At 35.0% G+C, this 13,954-nt stretch overlaps 2 pseudogenes; both read left to right on the plus strand.

Annotated features, from left to right (window-relative positions):
* The first annotated feature begins 4,141 nt into the window (after positions 1-4,141).
* Positions 4,142-5,222, plus strand: LOC123391141 (annotated as a pseudogene).
* A 1,530-nt stretch (positions 5,223-6,752) lies between these two features.
* On the plus strand, positions 6,753-10,413 carry LOC123391142 (annotated as a pseudogene).
* The last annotated feature ends 3,541 nt before the right edge of the window (positions 10,414-13,954 follow it).

The raw sequence follows: 13,954 nt of genomic DNA on the forward strand, positions 1-13,954 counted from the left end.
AAAAAAAAGAAGATGTGGTATATATACACAATGGAATACTATGCAGCCATCAAAAGAAATGAAATCTTGCCATTTGCAACAACATGGATGGAACTAGAGCGTATCATGCTTAGTGAAAATAAGTCAAGCAGAGAAGACCCTATCAGATGAATCTCCCTATAGGAGGAAGTGGTGGATGCACATGGAGCTTAAGTGGGTAGAAAGAATACATGGAACAAGATGGGATTTGGGAGGGGACAAACCATACGTGACTCTTAATCTCACAAAACAACTGAGGGTTGCCGGGGGTAGGGTTGTTTGGGAAGTGAAGGGGGTGGGATTATGGACAGTGGGGAGGGTAGGTGGAACTTTGGTGAGTGCTGTTAAGTGTGTGTACAACCTGGGGACTCACATACCTGTACCCCTGGGGATCAAAAAATATGTTTATAAAAAAATAAAAACTTAAAAAAAAAAAAATGATAAATAAAAATTAAAAAAATGTCCCTTAAAAAAAAAAAAGTACATACATTTAAAAGGATTATTCCAACCAGTACCAACTGGGATTTATTCCAGGGCTGCAAGGTGGTTTCAACATCCACAAATCAGTTCAATGTGATACAACTCATCAATAAAAGAAACAACAAGAACCAGGTGATACTCGTCAATAGATGCTGGAAGAAGCAATTTGACAAAGTTACAGCATCCCTTCCTGATCAAAACCTCTTCAAAGTGTAGGATAGAGGGCACATACCTCAATAGGGTCATCAAGCCATCTATGTAAAAACCCCACCGCAAAATATCATTCTCAAATGGAGAAAAACTGAAAGCTTTTCCGCTAAGGTCAAGAACAACGGCAGGGATGTCCATATCACCACTGCTATTCAACATCGTACTAGAAGTCCTAGCCTCAGCAATCAGACAACAAAAGGAAATTAAAGGCATCCAAATCTGCAAAGAAGAAATCAAATTATCACTCTTCACAGATGATATGATACTATATGTGGAAAACCCAAACGACTCCACTCCAAAACTGCTAAACTTGTACCGGAATTCAGTAAAGTGGTCAGGATATAAAATCAATGCACAGAAATCAGTTTCATAAATTCTAAAATTTTTATAGGGAACCAGAAAAAGACCTCGAATAGCCAAAGGGATATTGAAAAAGAAAGCTAAAGTTGGTGGCATCACCATTCCAGACGTCAAGCTCTATTTACAAAGCTGTCATCATCAAGACAGCATGGTACTGGCACCAAAAAACAGACACATAGATCAATGGAACAGAATAGAGAGCCCAGAAATAAACCCTCAACTCTATGGTTAACTAATCTTCAACAAAGCAGGAAAGATGTCCAATGGAAAAAAAGACAGCCTCTTCATAAATGGTGCTGGGAAATTGGACAGCCACATGCAGAAAAATGAAATTGGACAATTTCATTACACCACACACAAAAATAGACTCAAAATGGATGAAGGACCTCAATGTGAGAAAGGAATCCATCAAAATCCTTGAGGAGAACACGGGCAGCAACCTCTTTGACCTCTGCCGCAGCAACATCTTCCTAGGAACAACGCAAAAGGCAAGGGAAGCAAGGGAAAAAATGAACTACTGGGATTTCATCAAGATCAAAAGCTTTGCACCAGCAAAGGAAACAGTTCACAAAATCAAAAGACAACTGACAGAATGGGAGAAGATATTTGCAAACGACATATCATATAAAGGACTAGTATCCAAAATCTATAAAGAACTTAGCAAACTCAACACCCAAAGAACAAATAATCCAATCAAGAAATGGGCAGAGGACATGAACAGACATTTCTGCAAAGAAGACATCCAGATGGCCAACAGACACATGAAAAAGTGCTCCATATCACTTGGCATCAGGGAAATACAAATCAAAACCACAATGAGATATCACCTCAAACCAGTCAGAATGGCTAAAATCAACAAGTCAGGAAATGACAGATGCTGGCGAGGATGCAGAGAAAGGGGAACCCTCCTACACTGTTGGTGGGAATGCAAGCTGGTGCAACCACTCTGGAAAACAGCATGGAGGTTCCTCAAAATGTTGAAAATAGAACTGCCCTATGACCCAGCAATTGCACTACTGGGTATTTACCCTAAAGATACAAACGTAGTGATCCAAAGGGACACATGCACCCGAATGTTTATAGCAGCAATGTCCACAATAGCCAAACTATGGCAAGAACCTAGATGTCCATTAACAGATGAATGGATCAAGAAGATGTGGTATATATACACAATGGAATACTATGCACCATCAAAAGAAATGAAATCTTGCCATTTGCGACAACATGGATGGAACTAGAGCGTATCATGCTTAGCGAAATAAGTCAAGCAGAGAAAGACAACTATCATATGATCTCCCTGATATGAGGAAGTGGTGATGCAACATGGGGCTTAAGTGGGTAGGAGAAGAATCAATGAAACAAAATGGGATTGGGAGGGAGACAAAACATAAGTGACTCTTAATCTCACAAAACAAACTGAGGGTTGCTGGGGGGAGGGGGGTTGGGGGAAGGGGGTGGGATTATTGGACATTGGGGAGGGTATGTGCTTTGGTGAGTGCTGTGAAGTGGTGTAAAACCTGGAGATTCACAGACCTGTACCCCTGGGGATAAAAAATATATTTTTATAAAATATAAAAAAATTATAAAAACAAAAGAAGTACGTATACCAAATAATATTTCAAAACTAAAGAGATTTTTTTAATTCTAAAAAAAAGTCAGAATCAATTACTGTTATTTAAAATATTGTCTATGCAATTTGTTTACTTTTTTTTCACTTAATATTGTAGAGAAAAATCTTCCTAGTGCTACTATAAACTCTTTTATAAAAATATTTATTTTAGTAATTATTAAATTCCATTATATGTAAATATTGTAACAGACTTAAAACTAATGTTTGGCATTTAAATTTTTCAATTTTTCCACTGCAGAGTGTAATGAACATTTCTGTGCCAGAAACTTTTTCTGTCAAATAGAACTCTGTAAGGAGTACTATTCCACCAAATGATAAGGATCAAGATTCCTGATACATAGTTCAAAAAAATTTTTTAATGCTCGAATTAGACTGGTTTTCCCCCAGCAATGTATGAATATATCTATTTCACTGAGGCTTCCTGGTTTTGATAATAACTACAAAATTCTTTGTAATTTAATAGGAAACTAATATATATTTTATCATATTTCTTTGATTTGTAAAGAAAAAATGAATATACCTACACACAGAGTTGACATTTGTGAATTCTTTCTTGGTATCAATTATGTCTAGTATGTTTTGAAAGTTTTACTGAATGGTTTGATCTTTTTTATATTATAAAGATACAAACCTTTTGCCTCTCTATAACATTTTAATTACAAGTACGATTTATGTGTTCCTTTTGAGCAAATTGTTTTTAAGGACTTATGAGAAACATATTTCAGAAGTGTCTTAACTATTGTTATGTTAACTGTTCCTATTCTATACTCATTTCTAAGTTTTTATTATTCTTTTAAAAGTTCCGTCTATTTTTTGTTTCAAAAAAACTTTTTTTAATGATTTTATTTATTTATTTGACAGACAGAGATCACAAGTAGGCAGGTAGAGAGAGAGGGTGAAGCAGGCTCCCTGCTGAGCAAAGAGCCCAATGCGGGGCTTGATCCCAGGACCCTGAGATCTTGACCTGAGCTAAAGGCAGAGGCCCAACCCACTGAGCCACCTAAGCCAATATATATTGTTTTTGTTTTTAATTTTTATTATTTTCTTTTACCTGAATTCCTTGAGTTTAATTTGTATATCCATTTCTAACTTCTTAAGTTGCCTGATTACTTCATGTACTCGAATAAATAAGAGCAAATTTAATGCAATAGATGGCTTCTGAGTGCAGCTTTGGTCATACTTCCTAACCCATACTCTGGGTTCCCATGATTTTGTTAATAATTTACTATCAATTAAATAAAAGATCTGTCAATAACCAATTTAAATTAATCAACAGTTAACACATAGTTTTTTAGTGCCCTCACAGCTGATCCTTCTTCATTTCATTTCTTTCAGGTCACTTCAGAGTCTTCCCTCCTTATGATTCAGTGGACCAAGTAAATGGCTCTGTGGTAACTGAGTTTTTATGTTACTAAGACTTGTACACAATCCTTGGGAATACAGGTCTTCCTTTTTCTTTTCTCTTCTCTTTGTGTTTTGTGGGAATTATCTTGGGAAACCTCTTCATTATGTTAACAGTGATTTTGGATTTTCGTTTACACAACCTATCACTCCTTCATTGACCTGGGGCTTTCATCCACCACAGTTCCTAGGATGATCTCTGATCTTTTCAGTGGTTGCCAAAATCAATCACTTTTTTTTTTAAAGATTTTATTTTATTTATTTGACAGACAGAGATCACAAGTACGCAGAGAGGCAGGCAGAGAAAGAGAGAGAGAGAGAGAGGGAAGCAGGCTTCCTGCGGAGCAGAGAGCCCGATGCGGGGCTCGATCCCAGGACCCTGAGATCATGACCTGAGCCGAAGGCAGCAGCCCAAACCACTGAGCCCCCCAGGCGCCCCAAAATCAATCACTTTTTAACACCTTCCCACAACTGCATGATACAAATGTTCTTTATTCATGTCATAGAGGAGTTGAGATGGTACTGCTCATAGCCATGGCATATGACAGGTACACCAGCAATTTGCAAGCCTCTCCACTATCTAACTACTATGAGTCCCAAAATGTGCATGCTTTTGATAGGAGCTGCTTGGATTACTGGGTGACTCATGCTGTGTCTCAGTTTGCTTTTTGTCATAATTTACCTTTCTATGGCCCTATTAATGTGGGGAGCGTTTGTTTTGATTTCCTTAGGATTATTAAACTTGCATGTATGGACACTTAAAAACTAGAATTTGGGGGTCACTACCAACAGTGGCTTCATATCTAGGGGCACCATAGTATTCCATTGTGTATATATACCACATCTTGCACCTTCTTTTTTTAATTGTATCATACATCTTTATTCTGATAATTGTCAGACAACATTCCTCAAAAGATTTATCCAAAGCATTCATCACTCTGTCAGCTCACAATCACTGTAGTGGTTTCATTTTTTGTTCCATGCATGTTTTCTCTATGTGTGGCCTTTCCCTACCAAGTCAATGGATACATTTTTGCCATTTAGGACGTTATTACCTAAAGAAAAGCATCCAACCCAGATCTCACCTTATATAATATACCTGTACTTAATCCAGGGTGCTTAGGACAAAGAAGATGGCTGACATCTTTATTTTACTTGTCCAGGTAAAACTTGGAAGCCTGTTGAGCCAAGGAGCATGACTGAGAAATCAGCTGGACACATCCCAATGAATGATTTAAGAAACATTAATTGTGGTGACTCAGCTCAGTTGTAGCTGCAGAATTGTAATTAAAGCTGCTCAAAAAAAAAAAAGTAAAAAATAAATGACACTTTCTTTTTACCTGTGAAGGTATTTTTCCTATATTTTATCTTAAAGTGGTAATAAATGCTATATGCTATCCTCTTTGTATAATATCTAAAGCATTATTGTTTATTGTCTACTTAATCCATCCAGATTTTAATATTGGAACTTTATCTTTTTACTTTTACTATGACTCTTAAAAAAAAAGTCACCTTTAACAGAGAAAGACACCCCCCCCACACACACACACACACAAACAGAGAAAGACAAATACTATATGATATCACTTATTGGTGAAATCTCAAACACAAAACAAATAAAAAATAAATTGACTTTTATAGAGAAAAACCTGGTGGATGCCACAAGGCAGAGGGGTGGGGTATGGGAGAAATAAAGGGGATTCATAATACAAACATCCAGTTTTAAAGAAAGTAAGTCACAGAGATGAAAAGTATAGCATATGGAATAACGTCAATAATATTGTAATAATGTATGTTGACAGACAATGACTACATTTAGTGTACTGAGCATTGAGTAAGGTAGAGAATTGTCAAATCAATGTTTTATACACTTGAAAGTAACATCACATTGTATGTCACTATATTGGAATATAAAGAGAATTATGGGAAATATAGATATAAGGAAATAAACTTTCATTTGCACAGAAAAACAAAATCACCCTTAGATTCAGTGAAGTACTAGAAATACCTAAGAAAGCTGAGAAACTGTGACAACAACCCCTGACTCAAAAAGATTCTGTGTGTATCCTCAAGGGAAAGCCTGTGAGACTATATGATTTAGTCTCAGCACTCAAACTTCAGGCTGGCTATTTCCAGATCTCCTCACTTGCCTCCAGTCAACTCATAACTGGCTCTTAACCAAGTGACTCTTTAAAGAACACCAATCAGGCACACTTTATTCTCTTGGAAATGTTTTGCTTCAAGACAAAGTACTAAAAGGAAAATCTGTACTCTCCTTGCTCTGAAAATTGTTGCAGTCTCTTCCAGATATGAAGGAGGTGGGTGGAATGATGAAAGTGAAAGTAACCACAGTGTAGCATTTTATTGACAATGAGTTGCTTCAATTAGTAAGAACCCATTGGCAGAATTCAATTGCATGTGCATCTTCAAGAAAAGTGGAAGGTCCTGTGAGGTCAGTTCAAATATTTAGAAGAGTTAGTATGAATATTAACAAGGATTGCCCTAGGTGTGTTATAAAACTTAGTATATGTTACATAAGTGTTCTAAGTGTTTAGTCCTTCTGAGTCTTTCCTTTCTATTTAATGATCCTTTTTCCATATAACCAGAAGCAGTGTTCTCTTACTTATCTCTTTCCATCCTTCCTACAATACAATCTGGCTTGGGATATTTCTTTCACATATAGGTGTAAATCATAAATCATAAATCACCCTATAGCTGTAGCTGGCTGGAGTTATGGAATTTCACATTTGAGAGCTTTTGGTCCAATGCGCTCATTGGTAAACAGGAAAACTAAGTCTTGGAAATTCTGAATTACATGCCAAAATCACACGGTAACTTTGTACTAAAATCCCCAAGTCTCCTGACTTCAATCTCAGTGAAACTTATGAGGACTTTAGCTATTTTTCTTTAAAGAGGCGTAAAAGATATTTAGGACAAACGTAACACCCTCATTGTTGAATTTTAAGTTAATTTAGTACATAGGGAAAGATTTTCTTTCCCTATAGCTGTAGCTGGCTCTTCATGAATGCTATAGCCAGTGTCGAAGACTCTGGAGAACTTGACTTCAATAAACTTAATCTTTAACTTAGAATCAATAGAATTCTTCTCAAACTCCTTGAGCCATTTTTGAAGAATCAGATATGAGCTTTGAAAGGATTACAGAGGTAGCAGGTCCCCTGTAACTGAGAATCCACCATCATCACTCACTCCTCCATAGCATACACTCAGGAAATGAGATGTCTTAACACAGTGAGCAAGAAATTCCTCTTGCTGAGGAGCAGCATATCTGAATTCTTGTTACCATGCTATAAAGTCTTTTTGTCTTTTTGTTTTACCAGCCATTACTGTTGGTATATTTCTTATGGAGATGTGAGTATTGAGTTTGTCCTCTCAGTGAAATGAAATGGTTGCAGTACATAAGTAATTACTGAAGTTCCACTATAAGTTGCATACTTTGATTCTTAAGAATGATCCTAATCAATAAGTGAGATCAGAAATGATCTCACAACAGGAATCCCATCCTCTCTGTTGTCAATGATCGCTGGATTGCATTTATTACTGTGCTAAGCAGAGGGAAGAGAGGGGTTATGCTTGTTTTATTATTTGACTTTTTATACGTGGAAATACAATTGAATTGCTAAATTCATACAGAACTTTGAAAAGAGTAATAGAGAGCATTAGTGGATAGGGCTAAATAATGGAATTGGGATATGAAAGAGAAAAGTGTAAAGGCAACACAATATCCACAATTAGGAAAATGTTGAAAATAAATACTACTACTCCCCAAGAAATTTGATAATAACACACTATACTTTCAGATCTCTTTAGGACCCATCTATTTCCACATTACTCAGAATAAAATCATTTACATCATTTTTTAAAATCTCCCACATCCTGTTGACAAATGCCCTGTTCTTACTACTTTAACAATGGCTATTATGTATAGACGATTCACTATTTGTTAGAAATTTGTATTAAACAATTGCACATAATTCTTCAATAATTCTGTGCTGTACTCATAATTATATACCTTAGGAGACATTCCAGAATCCTTTTTTTGATTTTATCTCCTATTAAACTCTTTCATATTATCTCTCATGTGATATTTTTTTTGCATTTTTCTCACTTTTCATTTCACCACTGAATCGCCTTTTATTATTTCCCTGTTATTTTTGATTCTATTTTTCATCTTTAATTTTATTTTGGATTAAATCTTTTTCTTCTAAGCACTTCCATATCACTAAATGGTAAGTATGAATTCCATTCTCTATAAGGCCTCACACCTTCTACTCTAGAATACTCATTTATTTTAACTTCTCCTAAGACTGGATCTCTCCATCTGTCTTGGCTCTCACATTTCTATCCAAGCTTCTGAGAGACTATGAAAATTATTTTGGAATTCTGTCCCTCACTCATAACCTATAGAGTATTAGATTAGTGGGCATGTTGAGATCTTTTAAGCCAGTACATTCATTCTAAAGATGGGAAAACAGAAGAACAGGGAGCTGAAATTCTTGTTACGATTGTTATTTCTAGAATACAAGTAAAATTCATTAATGATTATTGGGGAGCCAGGGTTCCTCTATGAATCAGAAGGTGATAAATCTTACTGCTAATAGTTATCTAAATCTATTGTGCACTCGCTAAATACAAAAACTCTCCCAAAAAACTTTACTTTAACTACTTCATTTGAAATTAATAATAACCATAAGAATTGAATATAATTAGTATCCACATTTGTAAAAATAAGACTTAAGTAGGGACTTTAAAATGTCCTCAGACTACATTCAAAACTTGTGCATTACAAATTGCCTCACATAGCAATACTGTGAATAAGGATTTGTCTTAGTTTGTTGGAGAGGTTTCCAATGACCAAAATATAAAATTATCATGATGGGCTACAAAACCTCTAAGAGTACTTTTTCAAAAATGGATGTTGTAAAATGGTGCTATAAATGTAAAGATCACATAGTATTGTATTTACTTAAGAGCTAAGAGAGTGGTTACAGAATAAAAAACTGTTTTGGAGCTCAAGGAAAAGGAGCTAAATGTAGGCTGGCAGTCTAGATGTAATCTGGCAGAGAGAATAGCATGAACAAAGGTATTTTATTAGGATAATTATTAGGATAAGTGGAAATACTAAGTAGACTTGAATAAGTGGATGATAAGGCATCACCAGGAAGAGTGTAAGATAAAATAGTAGGTTTAGATTGTGTGCATTTTGAAAGTGTTTGTGTAATAGACCACAGAAAGTCATTATATGAGTGAGCAGAATAATACAAAATGAGACTTTGAATTGGAGTCTAATAATTCTGTCTTCCTTCTTACTCTATTCTCCAAGGTAACTACACAGGCTGTTTCTTGGAATGAATCAATAAGTGACACAAATTACTCCATGGTGACAGAGTTCATTTTTCTGGGACTCTCCAATTCTCGGGAATTGCAGATTTTCCTATTTGTGTTCTTTTTTGTATTCTATGTAGGAATTGTGTGTGGAAACCTTCTTATTGTCATAACTGTGGCCTCCGACTCCCACCTTCACTCCCCCATGTACTTCCTGCTGGCTAACCTCTCACTCACTGACCTGTGTCTGTCTTCTGTCACAGCCCCCAAGATGATTGCTGACTTTTTCAGTAAACGCAAAGTCATCTCTTTCAAGGGCTGCCTTGCTCAGATATTTCTCCTTCACTTTTTTGGTGGGAGTGAGTTGGTGATCCTCATAGCCATGGCCTTTGACAGATATATAGCAATCTGTAACCCCCTTCGCTACACTACCGTTATGTGTGGCAATGTATGTGTTGGGCTTGTGGCAGCTGCATGGGGGACGGTTTTTCCTCCATTCAGTGAGCCAGCTGGCCTTTGCAGTAAACTTACCTTTCTGTGGTCCCAATGAGGTTGATAGCTTTTATTGTGACTTACCTAGGGTTATCAAACTTGCTTGTACAGACACCTATAGGTTGGATATCATGGTCATTGCTAACAGTGGTGTGCTCACTGTGTGTTCTTTTGTTTTCCTAATCATCTCCTATGTTATCATCCTAGTGACCATCCGACAACGCCCTTCACACCAGTCATCCAAGGCCCTGTCCACTTTGACTGCTCACATCACTGTAGTTCTTTTGTTTTTTGGACCATGTATCTTCATTTATGCCTGGCCGTTCCCCATCAAGTCATTAGATAAATCCCTTGCTGTGTTTTATTCTGTGGTCACTCCTCTCTTGAACCCAATTATATACACACTGAGGAACAAGGACATGAAGACTGCAATGAAACAATTGAGAAAATGGAATGTGAACTCTAGGGAAAAGTCTTAGATCTCCTGTAACTATAAGGCTAATCTAAGACAATGACCTAGCAAAGTTGATGAATTATTTAGTAAACCTCATGAAAATCTTACCTCCATTTCCATATATATTAGTAATTTTCTAAGAACTTTCACATACATTGTCTCAATTTATCCTTTTGTAATTTTGCATTTTATATTTTTAGGTACAGATAAAAAGTTGATCTGCCTTCCAAATATTATCTCACTAATCCTCAGAACAATAGCAAAAATCTGTCAATATTTGTACACTCCTGTACCTGAGCAGTCCTGAGCATAATACAGGGAGAGACAGAAACTAGCCCGATTTATAATTTTTTTTAACATTTTACATGGCTCATTTTCCCTAAAAACATCAAGGAAGAAACTGCCATATGCCTCACTCAAAAAATATTCTTAGTGCTCAGAATATTTATCAACTAACTTTAAAGAGATTTAGAAAAGAAACTCTTCACACTGCTACAGTCCATAGTTCCTTCCAATCACTAGAGCAACCCATAATCCATGAGTTCATCATCAGGAGTGACAGGAAAAGGGAGTCTGCCTAATAGGCACTTTACGTCCTGTGCATACAGGAAGAGCTCATATGCAGTAAAATGTACACAGAAGGATCTGAGTCTCTCAACAGGTTGGCACAAAGTACATCAATTTGGTCCACCCATGTCATTTTCCATGGTTAGCTTTTAAGAACATAGATTTTGAACTCAAAAGAGATGGGCTCAACTCTACTTATGCATTACTAACCATGACCATGCGTTTTGTCTAACTTGCCTAACCGTCAGTTTCCATGTGTGCAAAAGAAGGATAATAATACCTATACATATGGTTATTATGATAGATAATGAGACAATAGATATAAATCAGATAAACAGCACATTTTGTGGCAAGTTATCTGGACACAATAAATATCAACTACTACTATCATTATTATAAAAAGCCTCTATGCCAACAAACAAAAAGTTCTCAACCCTTATTTTATCCCAACATACTTGAAAGATAGGATATCTATTAATCTTAACAAATGCTCATTTGAAGACATTATAGTTGTATGTGTATATTTATTTGCAAATGTGTACCCATGCTCATACACCATACCATGCTAGAAAGACATGCCAAAAAGTCAAGATAGAAGTACAGGGAATATATATATATTTTTTTAAAAAGAACTTGGTAATTGAGTCTGGTAAATAGCTCCACTCTCCAGCAAGAATCACTGAATCAGGCTAATATTGAAGATTAAATATTCTAAGAAAAAAAAAGAATGTAGTTTTCCAAAGTGAAGCTTGAATTAATATGAGAGTCAAATGATAAGAGAATCAAAATTATGTTAGCCACAGGAAAAAAAAAATAATAGAAACACCAGTAGCAGGTTAAAAACACATAAGAAAATAAGTATATGATAAAGGCAGTATTTCAAATCAGTGGAGGAAGGGAGAACCTAGTAATGTCATGGTAAAACAACTGGACAATACAGGAAATGATATATTGGACCTATTCCTCATGCCATATGCCAGGACAATTTCTAACTAAATTCAAGCCTAAGTCTTTTTTCTTAACTATACAAATATTAACAGAAAACATGGATTATATCTTTGTAACCCCTGAATATGGTAAAGATTGATAATATTAACTATATCAAATTTAAGTTTTTAATGCCTTTGAGCAAGGCAGAAAAGATAAATGTGATATTAGAAAAAAGTTGTTACAACTCACATCACAAAGAATAATAGCTGTAACAGTAAAGAACTTCTAAAAAATACGAACAATCAAACAATTGGGCAAAACATGAATATCCAATTGACATTTAAGGAGATATAAATGATGCTTAAATACATAAAAAAGTTCAAGCTCTCATATTAAGATATATACAGAGTAAAACCAATGTGAATATCAGTTTTGACCATAAGGTATGAAATATCTGACTTCAATAGTTAATAATACAAACTGTTGTTTCAGCTATACAGAAAGAGGCACCATCTGCATTGTAAAGAATACAAAATAGTTACCTCTTGACATTGTTTATAAAATCTACCATGCTACTAGCTTCTGGCCCAACAATCCTAATTCTATCTTAACAACACATTTCAAAAATACAAAATAACCAATGCACAAGGTTACTTGTGGCAGCATTGTTTTTAACAGTAGAAAATTGGAAAATACCCAAAAGACAATGAGAAAAAAAAACTATATAAATTCTACATAATGGAACACTATGGTACTATAAAAATTGCTGAGGAATATCTCCAAAAACCAGCTATGGAGGAATCTCCAAGATATATGTTAAATAAAAACAGTAAATTGAGAAAGAATATCTCCAGGTTGTTAATTTATTATGTTCAAATGGGGATACATGTATTAGGCTTGTATGTATATATAACTTATAAACATACATTTTATAAATACTTATAGAAACATATTTTTAACAATAAACCAAAAATTAAAAATGGTTTCTTATGGAGAGAGGAAGAGATAGATCAAAGAACAGAGATAAGGGCTAGATTTTTCAGAATATATCTTATTTTCCAGTTTTAACATTGAAATCATGTAAATTATTTTACATAATTAAAAATAAAATTAAATCAAAAGAAAAATATTCTCTAAGATAAGTCATAAAAGGAATCTCAAAAACTTTAAATATTAGCACCTTAAGAACATATGTTCTCTGACCACAATTCAATTAAATTAGAAAGCAACAACCATAAGATATATAGAAAAGCCCAGGTATATTAAAACTAACCACCTATCTCTGAACACTTTCAAGGAAGAATTACAATGGAATCTGAAAATATTTTAACTGAATTATAATAAAATTAGAATATGTCAAAATTTGTTATGCAACTAAAGAGAACTTTGAAATGTCTTAGATTAATATTGTGTTTTAAGTAGTAAAGAGCATTATCTAAGCTTCTCACTTAAAAAGTTAGGAGAAAAAAAGTACATTAAATCCAAATAAGCAGAAATCGAAATATTACACAAAAGAGAGGAAATCACTGATAGAAAACAGACACAGCATGAATTTTGTATTAGTCGGGTTCTCCAGAAAATAGAACAACAGGGTATGGGTGTGTGTGTGAGTATCCGGGTGTGTGTGTGTGTGTGTGTGTGTCCAGTTGTGTGTGTGTGTGTGTGTTGATTTTAAACTGGCTCACCCAGTTGTGGAGACTACCAAATGCAAAAGGCTAGCAGACTGGAGACCCAGGGAAGAAGAGCTGATGTTGCAAATTGTGTCCAAAGGCAGAAAAGCCGAACCCACAATACAGAGAATGGTCTTTACTGGAAGTGTTTTGTTTTCAATGTTACTCTTACCTAAAAAGTACTTTCAAAGATGTAATACAAAAGGTAAATCTACAGAAAAATAAAATAAAATTAGACTTTGTCAAATTGAAATATTTTTTTTTGTTCCAAATGTCACCATCAAGAAAGGCACAAGACATAGAATGGGAATAAATTTGCTAATTATGTAAAATAAGGACCTCATATCCAAATATATAAAGAACTCTTGCAACTCAATAATTAAAATAACAAAAAAATAG

The sequence above is a fragment of the Mustela putorius genome, unplaced genomic scaffold, assembly GCF_011764305.1.
Source record: "Mustela putorius furo isolate JIRA1106 unplaced genomic scaffold, ASM1176430v1.1 tig00000182_pilon_pilon_pilon, whole genome shotgun sequence".
Taxonomy (NCBI): domain Eukaryota; kingdom Metazoa; phylum Chordata; class Mammalia; order Carnivora; family Mustelidae; genus Mustela; species Mustela putorius.